We start from the raw sequence: 6,508 nt of genomic DNA, 5'->3' as shown, positions 1-6,508 counted from the left end.
ATAGTTATATTGTAAATGCAGTCTAGATCATTGTTGCTATCCTGGTCGCGCACTGGCTCTGTGTAGCACGATCCTTCCGCAGGGTCTAAAGGTACCACTACGCGCAGTGACCTTTTTTCAAAAATCATCTTACGCTTCTTTAGATTTATCACCCCATTAATGCCAATGGTCCAATGTATTCCTAGTAGCGCGGGATAGGGATTGCTGTCATCAATAATCTCTATCACTTCAAAATATGCTAGCGCGCTCGTACCTTTGATATCTACCGTTATTCCCTACAATCTTCCCATAGGTAGGATCTTTTGCTGGTTCTCCATTCGCAATTGAATAGGAGACTATTGCAACGCAGGCCTGCCCATGCGCTCCCACATCTACTTTGACAGGACATTTGCATCTGATCCTAGATCCAAAATCACTTGATCCATTTCATATTCCTTGATCTGCACGGTCAATCTCATCTCTCTTCTTATTTGTGTTGTGTGCTTCCCGAGCTTCCAGACTACACGTGGTTGCGCAACAATTTCATGCATGTCTCCAAAAATGTAGTGAGAATTGATGGGTCCATTTCTAGTTCTAGTTTGTCTTTACTTCCTGAAGTGGAGGCATCTGTGAGGTTCTTCTTAGCTTCCATGAATGTCTCCCTAGCATTCTCCAAATGAAATTCTGGTTCCTTTTTTAGAGCCTTGTGAACCCAGACACTCTCTTCGGGCTTCTTGCCTTTGTCATCTCCTGTCATTATACCACTCCGGAGCACGATATTTACATTCGGGTCTTCCTCACGCAGCTCATACCTCATCATTCGCAAGTTCTAAGTCGGGGGAGGTTGGAGTGCTCCTTTATCGTGCAACCTCGCTATCAGCATGGGACAGTCCTCTATCTGATGATCAAACTAGGTACAATATAAGCATGATGGTCTCGTCGGATTTGTACAATCGTGGGCATAATGCCCTAGTCCTCCGCAATTATAACATTTCAGTTGTCTGCGACCTCTTCCTGGTCCCATTCCACCTCAACCTCATCCGTGCACGTGAAATCCAGTGCATGCCATACTTGCATTTTTATTGAGGGCCCGTGTTTCAGTCTGAACTCTGTAGGTAGGAGTCTGATCCATCATCAGTTCATAACTTCTACAGGTGCACTCATTGTGGCCTACTGACCTGTAGAAATTACAAAACAACTGCTGGGAATTCTGCATATACTTCTGCAATAGATGGCAGTTATCTGTAGCATGATTCCCTCCTATCTGACAAATCATGCACCATAACGCAGGCGTCGCACTCGGTCTTGTTTGTGCCTTCGGTCTCAATGGCATTGGTCCTCCTCCTTCCAGGTAGTTCGTGAAGACTAGATAATGGTCCTTGTCATGTCCCTGGCCTTTGCACTTTACGCACCATACCTCCTCGTGCACTTCTGGGTGAGTTGTCCTATCTTGTTTCAAACTCTGCATCTCAAGGCACAAGTTATTCAACTGCGCATGGATCTGTTGAACCTCTAGGTTAGGATCTTGTATCAGGGTCTCATGCAGTCTCATTGCGATCTCCAAGGCCTCGGCCTGAGTGGTTAGCTTCTGTTGTGACAACGCGTTCCTTAGATGCGACGTTAGTGATGCTACAAACCATGCACGATGTTGCCCATCCGTCAAGGTCATATTGGCTTCACGAATTGTACACTTCAGTCTTTGATCCAACTCCCAGGGGGTCTCGCCTGGAAGCATCACGATTTCCTTAAATCTAATGATTGACTGTATCTCTGATTTTGGCCTGCTAAATTCCTTGTTTAGCGCAACTTGGATATCCGCAATCCCTGTGTTCAGATTGTCATTCGAATGCTTAATGTACCAAGTCAGTGTGCGATCCTACAGAGAGCTGACCAGCGTTGCTTTCTTTATATTGTCATCTGTGACTCCCTGCACTCCCCATACAACCCTTACCACGAACCAAAACTGGTCCGGATCTTCATCCCCTACTCCTTTGAACACCGATAACTTTTTCAGCTCGCCATATTGAATTGTGGTGGTGGCGGAGGTGGTGCGGGTGAAGATGGGGGTGAAGAAGGTGAAACTAGCGATGGTGTAGGTGGGAGTGGTATGTGCAGAATTCGCTGCTTTATCAAATTGATCGCACAGAGGTCCCTTGAGGAAGCATCGTTCTGCCTCGCTATAGCTGATTGAAGTATCTACCATGAACTTGGTGATAAATCCTCCTATAATTCAATCGAGCCAGTGATCCACAATGCGTGCAATCTTATCTTTCGATGCTTCCAGTTTGCAGACCAACTCTAGAGTCCACAAAATAGGTTTGTCGAGCCTACACCTTCCTTGATTGTTTTCTAGCTTCGCGATCCAATCGTAAAACTCAGAGGGGAAGGATGCAAAGAAAATTTCATGGATTTCCATATATAAGTAGCAATCTAACCACTCTTCCTTTGATAATCACAGATTCATGTTTTCCTGCGACACGAACTCATGAATCTTTCTATCCAACCACTCTTTAATTCCTTTCTTTGTCAGATTCTAGTGATAAGACATCAGACATCTCTATGTAGATCCCGGTCCCGGCAACGAAACCATTTGTTGGCTTATTGGGGCCTAACCCAGGTTCAGAGTTAATTTAGCCAAACAATTCCTGGTACTATTGTCCCTTTCGGAAATGGTCCACGAAGCATGGATTGAGGTCTCACCCGAAGTAGTATGGGAGGGTGCTAGAACCAAGTTTCTGCACCCTGGAGATGTTTGATGAGTTCAAGTGGTCCGCGGTTTGACCCTGTGCACAAGTTGCTTCGCGCACTTTCCCGTACCTCGCAGCCTAATATACTGCCTTTGCGCAGCCCTACCCAGGGGCTGAACGCCGCGCTCTGCGTTATTACCCAAGACCTTACTAGTATTCCAATGTTAGTTGATTATCTTAGCCTACTTGCGTGCTTTAAGTTATACTTAACAACATAAACCATTCATACAGGTGCGCGCAGTAAATAAACAATATATTTGCAAATTATATAAAAAATGCATTAACCCAAGAATAGATACACATGATTATGACAAAACTTCTCTTTATTAATTCCTTCCTTTGTTACATACTCAATTCACCCTGCGCACTCAGCTGTAGGGGTCCGCGCACTTAGCTGCAGAGCCTTCTCCTACTCTACGACCCAAAGACACACTTCAACTTGCGACGCAATCACTTAGAATTTTTCCTCCTTCTCCCCTCTTTTATTTTACACTTAGAGCCTCTTTCTATTTATAAAAATCCCATGGTCCGCATATCATGGGTAGGTCTATCTAGCCAACATTACATTACAACACTAGGGCGAACAACCCTGTGACTCTATCATACTTTCGCGCCCTGCGGCCACAATTCACGGAGCTTTACAAAAAGATTCGGTCAAAACTTGGGCTTTGAGCCCCAAAACATGCCTTAGGGGGATTCCATGCCCAGTAGGCACAGGATATATTATCACTGCGACGGAGTACTTGACTTGTTGGGCAGAAGCGCAGTCGGTGAAGGATTGCATGGGCGCGATTGTCGTGAAGTTTCTATTTGAGCATGTATTGACGCAATTTTGATGCCCAAAGATTTTGATGAGTGATAGGGGTATGCACTTTCTGAATGAAACGATCAATGCACAGACAGAAGAATTTCAAGTGTACAATCAAAAGAGCACACCTTATCACCAACAGGCTAACAAGATAGTGGAAGCATTCAAAAAAGTACTGGAGATTGCGCTGACCAAGGTATGTAATGCTCAATGAACCAATTGGGACCTGTGCATACCTGCAGTATTATGGGCTTATCGGACGACGTGTAAGAATGTAACAGGACAAACACCTTTTTAGGCTTGTCTATGGAGTGGAAGCCATAATGCCTATGGAATACATCGTGCCTAGTCTATGCATAGAAGCGCTCATAGATATGACGGATTGCGGATCCCTGGAAGAGAGGCTCGCGCAGTTGGATGGGCTCGAAGAAGAGAGATTTTTGGCTGGATTTCACGAGCAAGTCCAAAAGCAGCACAAAAAGGCATGGCACGACCGACATATTAAGCTGCACACCTTTAAGGTGAATGACTTGGTGCTATTGTATGACAGTAAGTTTGATAAATTTCTAGGGAAACCCAAAATGCATTGGTTGGGGCCATATGCTATTAAGGAGATTATCGATGGTGGTGCGGTCCAGCTAGTTAATTTAAATGGAGATCCTTTCCTAGGAAAAGTGAATGGAAGTTGTTTGAAGCCATACTTAGGTGGCCTAGCCATCTGACTAGCCGACAGAAGCATAGTCTTAGCGCTCCAGGCAGTTGAAAAGAGGCGCGGGACTATAAACTATACTACCCGGGAGCTGCGCGATGTCAGGACTACTCGAAGTAGCAAAGTGTCACAGGGTCCACAACACTGTGAAGATAGCTATGCTGGCATGTGGGTTTGCTGGAAAGTGACTGTTACAGTCACTATTCATGATTTGATGGTTGGTTTCAGGCCAAATGGAGTGGGTGACAGACATTTAAGGAAAAATTTATGGGCTATATTCTTGAAAATCTGCCACCAATCTAGCATTAATGGACCGAATGTGGGGGGAATGGTCGAATTCAAATTCAAAAGGCCCTATAAATTACAAGTGGTTGTCCAGTGAACAACACTTTCCATTTTGAGAACTGAGCTGTTGCGCTATCAACTGTGTATGGACCTTTCGAACTTTGAGGCTTTGAGAGCAAGTTCAGTGTTTGAAACATTACCGAAGGAGATGCAGGACCTCTTGACTAGAATGATGTCGACACCCACGAAAGCCGTGCAGGAAATTGTGGAAGTAGAAGCCCTAGAGAGCACCAGAATAATCGTTGAGGTCCCTAAATCATCACGAACACCGAGACCCAAGAAGGATAAGCAGGCCATGATCCCGGTACGCGTCTCACCCAGAAATTCACTGAGGACCAAGCTCACATTGCAGGAAAAGGGGAAGGCCATTAATCTGGAGGCCAAAGACAAGGAGTCTGAAGAAATCCTGGTGGAGGAGGAGGATGTAGAGATGGACGTTGAAACCCAGGGTGCGGAAACTATTACCTGATTACCGGAATAAGTTCCTCCACGCAAGGCTAAAGCCAAGGTGTTGAAGGATATGGATGAGAGAAAGAGCTCTTTGCAAACTCCGCTGTTACCAAACGATATTGTGTTTGAGGGACCGCACTTGGGGCAGGTTCCCATGTTGAAATTTGAAGATTGGGACCTTGCAGACCACGAGAAGTTCCTGCATTTAGTGACTGCGAAGCTAATGCACCAGAGGATCGACGAGACTACTGGAACAATTCAATTGGATCTGCGCACATGGCTCAAAGGTGTAGAGAAAGTAGGATTGCTAAACCTACTCTGGTTGCTGCATTACCACTGTGCCCTAGTGACTGTCTTCGTCATCAGGTAGCTGATCTTCTCGGTGCATGATGGGTGCTTGTGGTTGGAGAAGCCCATCCCCATCATAAACCATTTGATTCACTAGATTACACAATTGCCCTACTCCGGGGAGGATCCAGCCAACATTTCTAAAGGAAAAGGTGGCGAGTTGGCCCTGTTATCCTTGTTGTCAAATGGCCCAAAAATAGATCCAAGTATGCTCTTTAAAGTCTCCATAAGCCAGCAAAACCATGCCAATGGATCCATTTATGCTCTTGAAATCTTCAAGATCTTCTTAAGGATCTTTCAAAGATCAAAACCATCACATGCCAAGAGCCCTTAAAATGGAGGAAAAACACTATCGGGAGGTAAAAAACCAAAGAAAACAATGAAAACCAAGGATCACAGGCTTAAGTAGAGGAATGAACAACAACCGTCAGATCTAGTCGATCAACGGTCCAGATATGATCGGCGGGTCGCAAGTGGCAGAAATTGGTGCGGGCCCAAGGGAACTTGTGATGGCGATCGATGATCGCTATCGGAGATCACAGAGCACTTACAAATGGCCCAGGGCATGAGTGACATGCGATTGCATTTTATCGCATCGGCACTATACCATGGGGTGGGGCCTATGCACAGGTATATGTGCAACCCGATAACCGGACCCGACGGTTATGTACATGCTATTGCATTGATTTTGAAATCCGCCAAAGCCCATTTTCAATGTATTTTTGTGTGTTTTTGTTGTTTAAATGAAATACAAAGGAACCTTGGGACAATGCGATAGCGATGAAACCCAGACCTGATGGGTTTTCAGAATGAAATCACATATTATTTCAAGTCCAGAGGGAGCCATTTTCAATGTATTTTTGTGTTTTCATTGTTTAAACGAAATACAAAGGGAACCATAGAACAGGCCGAGTGCGACATGCGATAGCGACCCAAGGGCGGACCCGATGGATGAATAAACCATTTTTGAGGACTTTTAAAGTCCAAAATACATAGAGAAGGCAAGAATTTATAGTATTGCATCATTTCTCTATTCATAATAGAAAGCAGTGATTGTCTGCATTTTAAAGGGACTTCATAGGCTCGAAGAGCCATTCCACCACAGAGCAGATGCCAAATCAA

This window comes from Pinus tabuliformis, chromosome 4_2 (assembly GCF_031772625.1).
Source record: "Pinus tabuliformis cultivar Carrire ecotype Pingquan chromosome 4_2, CPIR1, whole genome shotgun sequence".
Taxonomy (NCBI): Eukaryota; Viridiplantae; Streptophyta; class Pinopsida; order Pinales; family Pinaceae; genus Pinus; species Pinus tabuliformis.
This window is presented reverse-complemented; position numbering follows the sequence as displayed.